A 15,513-nucleotide genomic window follows, 5' to 3' on the forward strand; every position below is an offset into this window, starting at 1 on the left:
TAGCTTAGCGAACGAACATGAACATAGGTCTCATTCATTCGACTATGTTCATGAATGTTCGGTAATATGTTCGGTTACATTCATCCGTGTTCGTTTGATTATATTAAAAAATAATAAACAATAAACCTTATATCTAAACATATTGAAAACTTGAAACCCTATTTTTTCTAAGTTAGCTAAAATTTGAACATGCTAAGACATTGGGATAAAATTTTGCAGTATGTGGATCACGGATCCTCAAGTGTAGCCTGGATCATGGATCCTCAGTTTAGTATGGATCGAGGATCCTCAGAAGATGACTCAGGAAGGCTAAGGATCCAGGATCCTCATTATTATTCTAAACTAACCATTATTTCCATTGTTTTTAAACTTGTTTTGCAGGTGTATTCGAATGAGACTTGGTCATACTGAGATTCTAGGGGAATATGCTTGACATTTTTGCACGTGCAATGACTCTATGACCGTTGTGGTGATCGTGGGGAAGCTTGCACCTATTTCGGATAGTTTGTTACTTAGATATTTTCTAATTTTAAAGGGGATAACAAGCTTTATTTAGAAATATAGCAACATACATTCACAACACTCGAACTCTCTGCAAACTCTTGGCAATTACACACACTCTGTCACACCCCGAAAATATCAGAGCATTGGCGTGACTGGACCGGTATCTTCATTGCACAGCGGAATCTAATAATGCTAAGACTTCTAGAAATTGAACGCCTGTTAAGTACTCGAATTCTCATGGGTTCTCCTATTCCAACCGTGCCATGATTTGAAAAGTAACCTGAGAAAGAAACATGCGAAAAATCAACATAAAGTTGAGCGAGCTCATAGTTTGTTTTGAAAAGATTTAAAATAAATCTTTTTGATAACCGGTTTCAACGTTGTTGAGAAAATATAGTAAAATTATTTTCATGGCATGATATATGAAAAACTGTGAGTCTAGCCCACAATAGTCTTTGTGCATTGCACGAGAGAGAATGGGCCGAGCCCAAACGAACCTTTGTAAGCAGGATCAGCGCGTCCCCTTACTTAGGTATAGTTTGAAAAACGTTACCAAAGTTTGTAATTCATGTGTTTGTGAGTTTCCATCAAATGAATCTTATGAATATATGAAAGTTTTAATGTTGTAAATGGGTATGTAAAGCGTCTATGAACAGGTTGATCGTTAATGTTTCGCGAGGACATTAACGTATGCGGCGACATAGGAAGTACTCAACCTGTGTAGACGGTTTTTAGTGTCGAATCACCTCGACTGTGTCGAATCACCTCAACTGTGTGAATCACTCGACTGTGTCGAATCACCTCGACTGTGTCAAATAACCTCGACTGTGTGAATCACCTCGACTGTGTCGAATAACCTCGACTGTGTCGAATCCCCTCGACTGTGTCGAATCACCTCGACTGTGTCGAATCACCTCGACTGTGTCGAATCACCTCGACTGTGTCACCCGTACCCATTAGAAAATCATGCACGTTTCGTAATATGCGGATCAAATTTGTAAAACCGGTATGTTTGATCGAAATCATTCGTAAACTATTTAAGTTCCTTGAAATTCATTCGCAACACGGTTTATAAATATGAGTTTTCGTTCATCGAAAAGTTATTTACTTTTGCAAAAACTTGCATGTCTTTCCACCCCCGAAAACATTTATAAAAATGTAAAAACAGTAAAAAGTGGGGGTTATGAACTCACCTGGATGTTCCTGTGCGAAGCTAGCTTAGCGTGATTCCGTAGTGTCGTTCCAAGAACGTGAAGTAGCTAGCGTGCAACTATGACATTCCTACGAAGGAATACTTATAAGTTTCTAATTTAAACGTAGCTAAACTACGTGTCCGAGCTTTACCGAGTCGTTAACAAAACGTCTCTACGGGGGAAGGTGTTAATAGTTTGGTTTGAAATAACTAAACTATTGTTATTTGATCCCATTGATAATCGGGATAAAACTAATTCTCGAAAACAACTTAGTTTTCGAGTGTTTTAGAAAATATATACAATAATATATAATATATATATATATATATATATATATGACTTTTTACCAAAAATTAACATAAATAAATATTCTTGAAGGTTTCGTAAAACCATGTGTACAAAAATGTGTACATACTTCTGTTTGTTTAGATAGTGCTTTTAGAAAGTTTCCCATCTTTAAAACAAGCATTTAGTCGTATCATGTTATAACTATAACATGTCTTTATGTATAACAAGAAAGTTTTTAGATTTGGAAACACAAGATTTGGTACAAAAGTATGGCCACAATAAATATATAAGTATCCTTAGTAATACATGTATAGGATAGGAGTTGGCCAGAAAGTCCAAATTTCCTAAAAAGTGTAAAAAGTCATAAAACACCATAATGTCAGCCATAAAACACATCAAAAACCCACAAATAATATGATGAAGCTTACTAAAACATCATGTATGTGGGTTTTGTGTTGTGTTTTAGATGTTAAGGCTCTGATTGTAGAATGACAAATATTATTGTGTTTTATGTTGTTTAGCATTGTGTGTTTTATATTCATAGTTCTACGATGGTGTGTTTGAAGTTTTTATGGACTATTAGAGTTTGAATAAGGTGTTTTAGTAATATTCATTCTATTATTTGTGAGTTTTAGGTGTGTTTTATGCCTGAAATTATTGTGTTTTATGACTTTTTACACTTTTTAGGAAAAACACACTTTCCGTAGGATCCCCACTCATCTATATGCATACTTGCAGATATCTGAAGGTGTGAATATAATAGTTAAATCCAAAAATATTATCCATATATAAATGTCATTATGGACATAAATAAAAAGTCTTGTATATATGTATTCGAAACTAAGGCAAATATGAGTGTGTACATACTATTATTATTTTTTTATTTTTTTTATTTTTATTATTATTTTTTTATTTTTTTGAAAGTGCAGGTGTGAAGATTTAGTGTCTAGATCTTTGTTATAACCCATGTTTCTGTATTTCGGATTTTTATGAAAATCGGACAGAGTTTTCTCTGTTTTGGAATAACCTCGACATCCAAAGTGTCGATATTTTGATCAACACGCAACAATTTTCCAACAACATAGACACTATATAGATATAATTTTCATTAAAAACGCCAAGAATATAACAAGTCGCTAATGTATAGGCGTGAACTAATCGGGTCGAGCTCGGTTTCGCGTAGTCTAAAAATCTAAAGTCTAAACTAACGTATAATAACTCGATACTCTTAAACTTTACCGGTTCTTCGAGTTGACCGGGCGTTGATACTGTTGACCCGAAACTAAAATATCCGAACCGTTGACTGCTTTGAACCGGCTGAGTCGAGTTGAACCGAGTCGAACCATACTGAGTTAACCCGAACACTGAGTTGACTCGGTTTGACCGAGTCAACCCGAGTTAAACCAAATCAGATCTGACTTTTGTTGATTGAACTTGAGCCGGTTGAGCCAAACTTAACCCCGAGCCTGAACATGTACCGAACTAAAGCTTGAACCACCTTCACCGACCCGAACTCGAAATAAAGCAACCATAATAACCACCAAGGTAAAAAGAAACAATAGTTTAGAAACTGGCTTCAATCAATGCATTTACTCGAAACGAGAAAAAGAAGCACTCACCGGAGTCGTGTGTCTGACCCGACACCGAACTGAGTCGCGAACCCGAACCAAAATCGTTGACTGTTTTGATCCGAATGAACCGTGACCCGAACTTGACTAAAGCTGAACCAAAACTCGAACCCGCTGTATACAAGCTCCACCTCCGTCGTTCGAATCCTCCACCGTCGTTCGACTCCGCCTCTCTCCTTCTCTCTCTCTTGATTTTTGTGCTCGTCATTCACAACCACCCGATGGTGGTGGTCGTTGCTCGATCTGCTGGGGGGGGGGGTGGGTGCCGCTGACACCACCGGAGAAGAGGGTGGCCACCACCGCCGCTGCCTGAGGTGGGGTCACCTTTGTCGTCACCAGCTCCGACCAACCACACCTTTCGTTCTCTCTCTCCCTGTTTCTTCCGCCGCCGCCATGAACGAACCCGCCACCGGTCGTCGATCGGAGAATCTCCGGTGACCGGATCCAAGAGAAAACGAGTGGGAGGGGGGGGGGGTTGTGTTATGTAGTGAGGGTTTTGTTTTAGAGAGGAGCACAGAGTTGGTGTTTTTGAAAATACCAGTGAGTTGAGTTTTAATGTTCAAAATAGGCTTTAGATATATTTTTATTATTACTATAATTATCATGGATACAGCTGACCATGACCATTCCTCATAAATGCTTAGAAAATCCAACAAGAAAAGAAAACATGATTTTGGGGACCAAGCCACGTGATGTTTACATGCCAAAAGATTTGGTGATTTTTGATATATCTTTTTTACTTTCATTTATATAATTAATTCACCTACATCTCCAATTTTTTTTTATTGAATATGAATGTAGACAAGTTAAGTATATATACGCATTAATGTAAGTGTATATGTATAGGCTACAGGTTTATTTATATACACGCATTTAAGATGTATATTGCAATGTTTGGGTTTTTCTATGTAGGAGCTATACATGATAAATACATTTTGGGGTCTCGCGAATAAATGCGTAAACTAGTTGGGTGTTGATATGTGCGGGTGTATACCTTGTATGCAAGTTGTCTGATGTCGCCCACCTAAATAACAGTAATTTGAGTATATGAAAAAAAATAGGGCAATAACAAATTTATTGTTTTCACGCTTTAAAGATTTATTTAGTTTAAGCTGTTCGCGTAACGTGAATCAAGTAGACGCTCCTAGGCTTTCCAAAGGGCCTAGTTAAGTTAATTCGTGTTTTAACACTATTTGTTATCACCTTAAACGTTTGTTAATCACGTAATTAGAAGCCGTTAATTACCGGTTGTCACATTCTCCCCCTGTTGTAGAAATTTCGTCCTCGAAATTTAGTCTATGTTATCTTCTCAGAGTTGTGTCGTTCCTTGGTAAGTCCAAATAATACCAAAGTGAATGACCGCGTAATCGAATCAAGACTTATTCAGATTACGTGAATGTAAGGACATTTTGCATCAATAAGAACCCAACGGCTCAATGAGTTTGTTCTTGAAATCGATGTCAAGTGAACGAAGCATAGTGATACTATCACCAACGCGACCAAGTTTACGGAGTTCAACAAAAGGGGAATTTCAACCAATAGAATTCCAAATGAACGTTCACAGTATGCAAATCAATTTTGAAACAATAGAATTCAATACCAACGGAAACTTGCGTTGGTTGTTGTATAAATGAAGCTCGGATTCAATAAACTCAAATAAATAGAATCATGAAAATGATTTATCAGCTATCGAACCATTGAATGAATAAAATCAACGTGTTGCAAGGATACACCGAAATGAAATACAACCGAACCTGGTGTATCACCGTCTTAATACATAGCTGAATTAAGACTACTTAAGTGACGTGTCAAACGAAACGCATATATAGTTTCGCATGAAACGACTGATCGTGATTAGCACAAGCTACAAGTTTATACCGACACCACAAGGTGTCGTAGTAAATGAAACAATTCAATAATAGCGGTGATCAAACAAGTATCACCGTGTTTGAAATCGAATGAAAGGTTTAACGAAGTAATTACGAATATTTGCTCCAAACAAAACACATAGGATTTTTAATTGAAAATGAAACAAATAAACAATGTTTTCGAGCGAATATGAAAAGCAATAAATATCACAAAATGTTTGATCGATGTTGAAAGAACCGTTAAGTGGTACACCGAAATATGACATAAATTTGTGTACCATTATCTTTAACACACGATTGTGTTAAGATTGCTTTAATATGATAAATCAACAAAGCGGATTTAATATCAATAAACAAATAAATAAATAATTAAATCCGTGCATGAGGTGAGCAACGAGATTAGCGCAAGCTTCAAACTTGTGAAAAACGCCACCACAAGGTGATCGTGATCAAAGAAACGATTCAATGAAGTCGAAGACCAAACAAGCATGTTATGGTTCAAAGCAAATGAAGTGCTTGTTGGGATTATTTCGAATATGATGGCCTCAATCCATCATATAGAATCTTGAATCGAATATATTACGAGCAAGTTCAATAATTGAACTTGGTTTAGTCACATTCCAACGATGAATGCATGTGTTAACAAGAGATTTCGACATGGTTACAATGAACAAACCATGTAATGTATTCAAAAGAAAAGAGTTTCAACAAGTACGTTGACCCGATATCAAAGAGTCAACGTTTTGCAATAATACGGTCATCCAAATCACAATGCAAGAATCGACATAGCGAAACAATATTGAACGTTGATATAGCAACAATTTCGAGTGAAGCCACATGCGTAACGAACAACGCATGTGTAACATATGAATTTGTCAAGAATGAAGCAATTAAGTGTTCGTTATCATGAAATAAAATCTTCATGATGCAATGGCCATTAAGGGGAGTAGAAATGCAAAGATCTACTCACTATATGCAAGAAGTCGAAATTTCAACAAAAGAAATGTAAGGACTTTACCTAGAATTCCGAACATAGCGTAATCTCCATTAATGAGGGAGGGGGAGCGCGAAGACATGTGATTTCTTATGCAGTGCCTTAGCGAGATTCGTGTCGTTTGCAGGATCACGTGGCAAAGTGTCGCATTTCGGTTGGTAGTTCTCCCGCTGACGGGGTTAGTATCGTTGTTGTCGTGTCCATTTGTGTTTTCCCCAAGGCCTTGCCCTGAAAGTCGTGTGTGATGTACTTCGACGTCCTCTGACGTATAGTTTAAGTTTCACGTGTATTCACGCATTACGTTTCATTCCGCGTGGTTACCTGCTCTGGTAATTAAAATAACATATACGACATAATATAATGGCATTCGCCCGAGTTAATAGTCGCAGTCCCTACGTAATGACCTTTAATGGATTTTCGACATAAGCTTTCCAAGGGTCCTAAGTGCATGTTATCCAAAACTCTCAAAGTTTTGCTTAATGTATGAATCTATTTTGTGAACCGTGTATCAACACAATACTCGTGTATAATTAAAACCAAAATGTTTACTCGGTGTTTTCGGCAACGGTTGGAGCCCATATTCGAGTCCTAAGCGTTCAGTGTGTATTCAACGTCTTATGAATCTAAGTCTCCAAAGGAAAAATGAGGTTAGAGCCTAGGTATCTCTACAGAAACCTAATTCGCTGTAACCTATAGCTCTGATACCAATCTGTCACACCCTGAAAATATCAGAGCATTGGCGTGACTGGACCGGTATCTTCATTGCACAGCGGAATCTAATAATGCTAAGACTTCTAGAAATTGAACGCCTGTTAAGTACTCGAATTCTCATGGGTTCTCCTATTCCAACCGTGCCATGATTTGAAAAGTAACCTGAGAAAGAAACATGCGAAAAATCAACATAAAGTTGAGCGAGCTCATAGTTTGTTTTGAAAAGATTTAAAATAAATCTTTTTGATAACCGGTTTCAAAGTTGTTGAGAAAATATAGTAAAATTATTTTCATGGCATGATATATGAAAAACTGTGAGTCTAGCCCACAATAGTCTTTGTGCATTGCACGAGAGAGAATGGGCCGAGCCCAAACGAACCTTTGTAAGCACGATCAGCGCGTCCCCTTACTTAGGTATAGTTTGAAAAACGTTACCAAAGTTTGTAATTCATGTGTTTGTGAGTTTCCATCAAATGAATCTTATGAATATATGAAAGTTTTAATGTTGTAAATGGGTATGTAAAGCGTCTATGAACAGGTTGATCGTTAATGTTTTGCGAGGACATTAACGTATGCGGCGACATAGGAAGTACTCAACCTGTGTAGACGGTTTTTAGTGTCGAATCACCTCGACTGTGTCGAATCACCTCAACTATGTGAATCACTCGACTGTGTCGAATCACCTCGACTGTGTCAAATAACCTCGACTGTGTGAATCACCTCGACTGTGTCGAATAACCTCGACTGTGTCGAATCTGAAGGTGTGAATATAATAGTTAAATCCAAAAATATTATCCATATATAAATGTCATTATGGACATAAATAAAAAGTCTTGTATATATGTATTCGAAACTAAGGCAAATATGAGTGTGTACATACTATTATTATTTTTTTTATTTTTTTTATTTTTTATTATTATTTTTTTATTTTTTTGAAAGTGCAGGTGTGAAGATTTAGTGTCTAGATCTTTGTTATAACCCATGTTTCTGTATTTCGGATTTTTATGAAAATCGGACAGAGTTTTCTCTGTTTTGGAATAACCTCGACATCCAAAGTGTCGATATTTTGATCAAAACGCAACAATTTTCCAACAACATAGACACTATATAGATATAATTTTCATTAAAAACGCCAAGAATATAACAAGTCGCTAATGTATAGGCGTGAACTAATCGGGTCGAGCTCGGTTTCGCGTAGTCTAAAAATCTAAAGTCTAAACTAACGTATAATAACTCGATACTCTTAAACTTTACCGGTTCTTCGAGTTGACCGGGCGTTGATACTGTTGACCCGAAACTAAAATATCCGAACCGTTGACTGCTTTGAACCGGCTGAGTCGAGTTGAACCGAGTCGAACCATACTGAGTTAACCCGAACACTGAGTTGACTCGGTTTGACCGAGTCAACCCGAGTTAAACCAAATCAGATCTGACTTTTGTTGATTGAACTTGAGCCGGTTGAGCCAAACTTAACCCCGAGCCTGAACATGTACCGAACTAAAGCTTGAACCACCTTCACCGACCCGAACTCGAAATAAAGCAACCATAATAACCACCAAGGTAAAAAGAAACAATAGTTTAGAAACTGGCTTCAATCAATGCATTTACTCGAAACGAGAAAAAGAAGCACTCACCGGAGTCGTGTGTCTGACCCGACACCGAACTGAGTCGCGAACCCGAACCAAAATCGTTGACTGTTTTGATCCGAATGAACCGTGACCCGAACTTGACTAAAGCTGAACCAAAACTCGAACCCGCTGTATACAAGCTCCACCTCCGTCGTTCGAATCCTCCACCGTCGTTCGACTCCGCCTCTCTCCTTCTCTCTCTCTTGATTTTTGTGCTCGTCATTCACAACCACCCGATGGTGGTGGTCGTTGCTCGATCTGCTGAGGGGGGGGGGTGGGTGCCGCTGACACCACCGGAGAAGAGGGTGGCCACCACCGCCGCTGCCTGAGGTGGGGTCACCTTTGTCGTCACCAGCTCCGACCAACCACACCTTTCGTTCTCTCTCTCCCTGTTTCTTCCGCCGCCGCCATGAACGAACCCGCCACCGGTCGCCGATCGGAGAATCTCCGGTGACCGGATCCAAGAGAAAACGAGTGGGAGGGGGGGGGGTTGTGTTATATAGTGAGGGTTTTGTTTTAGAGAGGAGCACAGAGTTGGTGTTTTTGAAAATACCAGTGAGTTGAGTTTTGATGTTCAAAATAGGCTTTAGATATATTTTTATTATTACTATAATTATCATGGATACAGCTGACCATGACCATTCCTCATAAATGCTTAGAAAATCCAACAAGAAAAGAAAACATGATTTTGGGGACCAAGCCACGTGATGTTTACATGCCAAAAGATTTGGTGATTTTTGATATATCTTTTTTACTTTCATTTATATAATTAATTCACCTACATCTCCAATTTTTTTTTATTGAATATGAATGTAGACAAGTTAAGTATATATACGCATTAATGTAAGTGTATATGTATAGGCTACAGGTTTATTTATATACACGCATTTAAGATGTATATTGCAATGTTTGGGTTTTTCTATGTAGGAGCTATACATGATAAATACATTTTGGGGTCTCGCGAATAAATGCGTAAACTAGTTGGGTGTTGATATGTGCGGGTGTATACCTTGTATGCAAGTTGTCTGATGTCGCCCACCTAAATAACAGTAATTTGAGTATATGAAAAAAAATAGGGCAATAACAAATTTATTGTTTTCACGCTTTAAAGATTTATTTAGTTTAAGCTGTTCGCGTAACGTGAATCAAGTAGACGCTCCTAGGCTTTCCAAAGGGCCTAGTTAAGTTAATTCGTGTTTTAACACTATTTGTTATCACCTTAAACGTTTGTTAATCACGTAATTAGAAGCCGTTAATTACCGGTTGTCACACACTCACACTCTAGCAATCATTGTACCAAGCTTGTTATCATCCAAAAGTTGTAAACTTTATTTGTTCAATAAAGTTTATAGTGATAGTTTTCACTATCCGAGGTTTTTTTATGCCGGAGATCATTCATTGATCAAGGGCTTTTTCCTCGTATAAATCCTTGTGTTCATCATTCATTTCTTTCATTTGTTATTTACACATTTGTTCAATTAACCAAGCATCTAACCTCACAAAAATCAGATTTGGTTGCATTATCCTTGTGTGATTTTTGACCAAAACAGTTTGGCGCCCACCGTGGGGCAATTGGTGCTTCATTCTTGAAAAATCTTGTTCATTTCAATCCTTTTCATTCATTTTTGTTCATTACCTTCAACCACATGGCTTCTCATAGGAAGAACACTTCAAGCTCCATGTCGGCGATCACCTCTTCAGAGAGCATTCGACCTTTGCCTCCTGTTCCTTCTGGATCCCAGAAGAATGCTGAGAATGCTGCGAAGAAACATACCCCCGTTTTTACAAAAGCAACTACTACTGTTTCTTCTGGTCCTACTAACAATGATCTTTATTCTTTGATTTTGCAGATGAAGGATTACATGCAGCAGCAAGACAAAACTAATGACAGGATCCTTCGCGAAATTGATGAAATCAAGAAATTGAAGAGATCAACGGAGGATCACTCTCCATTGGTGCCTAGATCACTGGATTTCGGCACTCCAGCGACAACTGCCCAACATTCCACAGCATCAGGTGTCCAGTACCATGGAGGATCATCAAGTATGCACTATGGATCATCGGCAATGACACAGGCTCAAGGATCCTATTTCCAGCCTCCAGGATCCTCTCTTCAGCCTCAAGGATCCTCCTTCCAGCATTAAAAATTCTTCTCTGGTTCGGGAGGATACATGGGGACGCAATCAGTTCAAGGATCCTACTCTCAGTATCCAGGATCCTCATCTCAGGTTCACAGATCCATGGAGTATCCTCCAAGACCTTCAGCTCTGATGCATACTGGATCCAATATCTTTCAGGATCAAGGACCCTTAAGGAGTCAACAACCTAGAAGTTCAGAGATTCATGTAGGAAACATCATTCCAATGCAGACTATTGCTTCATCTGTTCCCTCAATCATACCTGAATCACATCAGTTTGGATTCACATCAGGAATCCCAGCCTCGAATCAGTCACGAGGTAACACTTTAAATACATCTTATAATGCTAACCATGGCTTTGTGCAGGAACCAGGTGTTAGGGCAGGATTTTAATGACTTGTGATCCTTACATGATATCCTAACGAGTGATCCTTGTTTCTTTGGCAGATAGTGATCCTCAGAAGAGCTTCAGGATCAGGATCATGGATCATCCTAAGGATCCTCATACTAAGGATTGTTCTCTTTGAATTTAATGTTATTTTGCAGGGATTACGTGTTGGACCTGGTCTTGGCAACGTTATTAAGGAATCTTTCACGTAAATCTCGCACATACATCACCAGAAATAGACGTTGTGGAGAATATGGAAACTTAGCACAAATTACGGGCAATTAGTTAGGCTAAATTTACTTCTATTTCTAAAGGGGTAACGAGCTAGTAGTTAGGTGATTTACCTAAAATACAACCACACACGCTTATATAAATGGCACTCTACAGCATTCGGAGGAGACAACACATTTTTCACACGCTCTAGCATACGATACTATAGTGATCCTTGTACCTAGCTCGTTACCATCCGAAGTTGTAAACATTGTTTGTTATATTGAAGTTTGGTGATCGGTAGTTTCCATCACCCGAGGTATTTTATGCCGGAGATCATTCATTGATCAAGGGCTTTTTCCTCGTATAAATCTTTGTGTCACTTGTGCAATTTTCATTTAAGTGATCCTTATCTTTGTTAATCATACGAAGCATCATTCCCCGTTTACAAAGAGTTTGGTTGCATTATCCTTGTGTGATTTTTAACCAAAACAGTTTGGCGCCCACCGTGGGGCAATTGGCGCTTCATTCATAAGAAAGTTTTTCTATTAGTGATCATTCCGGAGCGTTGCATGGCTTCATCGTTGAAGAATACCTCCACAGCGATGTCTGCAGTCAACTCATCTCAGGGCACTCCACCTTTGCCTCCACCACCAGCTGGATCTCAGAAAAATGCTGAGAAGAGACCAACCCCTATTTTCTCTAAACCTTCATCTTCTTCTGCTTTAACTTCTTTTGCTCCCAGTACTAGTGATATATTTACTTTGATTTTGCAGATGAGGGATCGTATGCAGCAGCAGGATGAAACTAATGACAGGATCCTCAAGGAAATCGGAGATCTCAAAAGACAAAAGAAAACGACAGAGGATCATTCCCCACTTGTTTTGGTCAAAAATCACACAAGGATAATGCAACCAAACTCTAAGTAAACGGGGAATGATGCTTGGTTTGTTGAAAAAGTAAAGGATCACTTTAGTAAGAAATATGCAAGTGACACAAGGATTTATACGAGGAAAAAGCCCTTGATCAATGTATGATCTCCGGCATAAAAAACCTCGGGTGATGGCAACTACCGATCACCAAACTTCAATATAACAAAAAATGGTTACAACTTCGGATGATAATGAGCTGAGTACAAGGATCACTATAGTTTCGAGTGTCTAAGCGTATGAGAATTGTGTTGTGTGTCTTCCGAATGGGGAAGAGTGTTATATATACAAGTGTGAGTGGCCTATTTTAGGTAAACAAACTAATAATCAGCTCATTACCCCTTTAGAAATAAAAGTAAATCTAGCCTAAATTATCGCCCTTAAATCATGCCAAGTTTCCATATCCTTCACAACGTTCATCTCTGATTAAGCATATGCCAAAGTTGTAAAGACGCGTCCCTTGATTGTGATGCTAAGAGCGGATCCTGCTAGACATTCCTGCAAAATGACATTAAGTTCAATGAAAGCAACTGTTAGCATGAGGATCCCTATGATGGTCCGTGATCCTGATCCTGGAACTCTGCTGAGGATCACTATCTGCCAAAGAAACAAGGATCACTGGTTAGGATCACATGTAAGGATCATGTGTTATAAAAATCCAGCCCTAACAATTGCCCCCAAAATATAAGGAGTGATATTGTAAATAAATGAGTTATATTTTGCTTGATCTTATCTGTAACGAGCTAATCGGATAATTAGCCGTTAAAGTCGAACTAGCTGTTGCAATTCTTACGTCACAGAAGTGACAGCCCTGCAGATCATCATTATAAATAGGAGATAGAGATAGGATCAATTCACATTTAAAATCAAAGAAACTCCCTTTATAATCTCGTCTGAAGATCAATCAGGTATCTCTCTTCTTCCTTCTTCCTTCTCTTACTCTGTTTTTCTGCTTCTTTGTTTTTCTTCTACAAATATGTTGCTCCGGAATTCTCCTCATAAGGATCCTGAGAAGAACAGTCCCTTGAAAGGTCAAGGGATCATCAACGACTCTCCCACCGAGAGGTGCTGTTTCACTGATCCTCACGTTGATAGAATCCGTCACTGTTTTCCGGCGAACACCATCTTCAAGTCCTTCACTCCCACTGCTTTGAGTGACTTTATCTCTGGTACTTGGGTGGCCTTTCCTGTTACCCCGTTCTTGATAGGGTATTCATATCCTTTCCCACAGTTCACTCAATCCTTCTTCTCTCTCACCGGCATCTGCTATATCCAGGCTATGCCCATGATCTGGAGGGTATTGTATACCCTTGAGAGGATCATTGAACAAGAAGGGATTGACCTTGGTATGGCGGAGCTGGCTGAGATGTACGATCTTACCACTTTCGGACCCCATCGTTATCTATTTAAGCGAAAAGCTGGAGAGGATCATCCTGTTTTCAAGGTCACCAAGAACGACACGAATTGGAAGCGACGGTTCTTCTTTGTTAGGAGGGATACCATCCCTGATGGGAAGGATCCGCCCAAAGAGTGGGCTACTCATGGTAGGATAGAGGATCCTGGAAGGATCACCATAAGATTTGTTCCTGAGGATGAGGATCACTAACATTTTCTTTTGTTTTTTGTTTATTGTGCAGCTATTTCCATCTCTCGTCTGAAGTTGACACCTGCTGCAGAAGAGAGACTTTTAGCCTTCAAGAAGCTTGATCCGGAGACAAGGACTTTCCAGGTTGCTACTCAAGATTCCCAAGAAGTATCCTCTGCCTCTGTCACGATGTCAAGTAAGTATCCTGATTAAAAAGTAGTTTCATGTAGGATTTTTTTAAATTAGTTAGAATACTTATCTGATTTTGGTTGTGTAGGTGTTGGAAAATCTGCTAAATCTGCCTCCAAGTTTGGCATTGATGATCTTGCTAATGTCAAATCTGCGAGGAAGAAGACCCCTGCTGCCAGTCCAACCGCTTCAGCCCCTAAAGCACCTATTAGGGGTAAAGGAAAGAAGAGGAAGGCCTCTGAGGATCTTCAAGGATTTCCCCTGCTCCGCCAACAGTTTCTTGATTATGTTAACGAAGTAAGGATCACTGCTCCTGCTTGTATATCCTGCTTGTATATCCTGCTTGTTTGAGGATCATCTGGTCCTGAACTTAACCTTTTCCCTTTTGGCAGAAACTCGCTGAAATAGAAACATATATTGGCCACGTTGAGGATCAAGACCGCCAAATTGCCGACCTCCAACAGATGGGTGTGCTAAAGGATCTTAAGATTGCTGATCTTGAGAAGGAGCTCCGGGCCACCAAGGATAAAGCTGCCAGGATGCTGATCAATTTTGATTATGAGAAGCATGACATTACCCAGGATGCCAAGGTCTCTGCTGCGATAACCATGTATAAGATCCAGCTGCAGATGGCTGCGGAGGCTCAGGATCCTTCCTTCGACAAAGGCACATGGGACGTGGAAGGCTGGAAGGCGAGGCTGGCAGAGTTGGAGGATGATGAGGAGGCTGAGGAGATCCCAATGCTTGAGGGCGGTGATGTTGGCAAGGATCAGGGGGAAGCAAGTGGAGCTGGTGGTGATGGTGCAGCGAAGGTTTGAGCTGCAGGATTGGGCAATGATGGAAATTTCTAGACATAGCCGGAGCCCAATTTTTTAAAATTTGGTAGTGGTTTTTTGTGGTTGTGATGTTTTGAGACAATTTATGGTCTGTAACTCAAACAATAGTTTTTAGGGTTAAGGATCCTGGATCCTTTGGACAATAGGTAGGATCGCAAATGGTGGAGGGATCCTCTGTTTGGGGGATGAAGCCTTTGTGATCCTGCCGCTCTTACTTTCCTGCACCTGCTATGACCGCATAAACAATGGACACCCTTTGCCAACCCATGTGGACGGGCCACGTTTTGCTGGTAGAAACGTGGGTTGGCAATTTTGACAACTTTTGAAAGGGTTTAAAATCCTTTGTTAATAAAATAACTCTAATCTTTCTGGCTTATCTCGTGTTGTTATCCTTTGCTTATCCTTTTATTTTCCAATTGTTAAG

The 15,513-nt window shown here is 39.3% G+C and overlaps 2 long non-coding RNA genes across 2 annotated transcripts; both read right to left on the reverse strand.

Annotated features, from left to right (window-relative positions):
• Positions 1–450: 450 nt before the first annotated feature.
• LOC110929177 lies at positions 451–4,085 on the reverse strand. Its single transcript, XR_002586878.2, has 3 exons — positions 3,225–4,085; positions 1,698–1,785; positions 451–784 (listed from the first exon to the last, which is right to left on the reverse strand). It is a non-coding gene; the product is annotated as an uncharacterized LOC110929177 (long non-coding RNA).
• A 4,202-nt stretch (positions 4,086–8,287) lies between these two features.
• On the reverse strand, positions 8,288–9,370 carry LOC110929176. Its single transcript, XR_002586877.2, has 2 exons — positions 8,821–9,370; positions 8,288–8,714 (listed from the first exon to the last, which is right to left on the reverse strand). It is a non-coding gene; the product is annotated as an uncharacterized LOC110929176 (long non-coding RNA).
• Between the last annotated feature and the right edge of the window lie 6,143 nt (positions 9,371–15,513).

Source organism: Helianthus annuus, chromosome 3 (assembly GCF_002127325.2).
Source record: "Helianthus annuus cultivar XRQ/B chromosome 3, HanXRQr2.0-SUNRISE, whole genome shotgun sequence".
Taxonomy (NCBI): domain Eukaryota; kingdom Viridiplantae; phylum Streptophyta; class Magnoliopsida; order Asterales; family Asteraceae; genus Helianthus; species Helianthus annuus.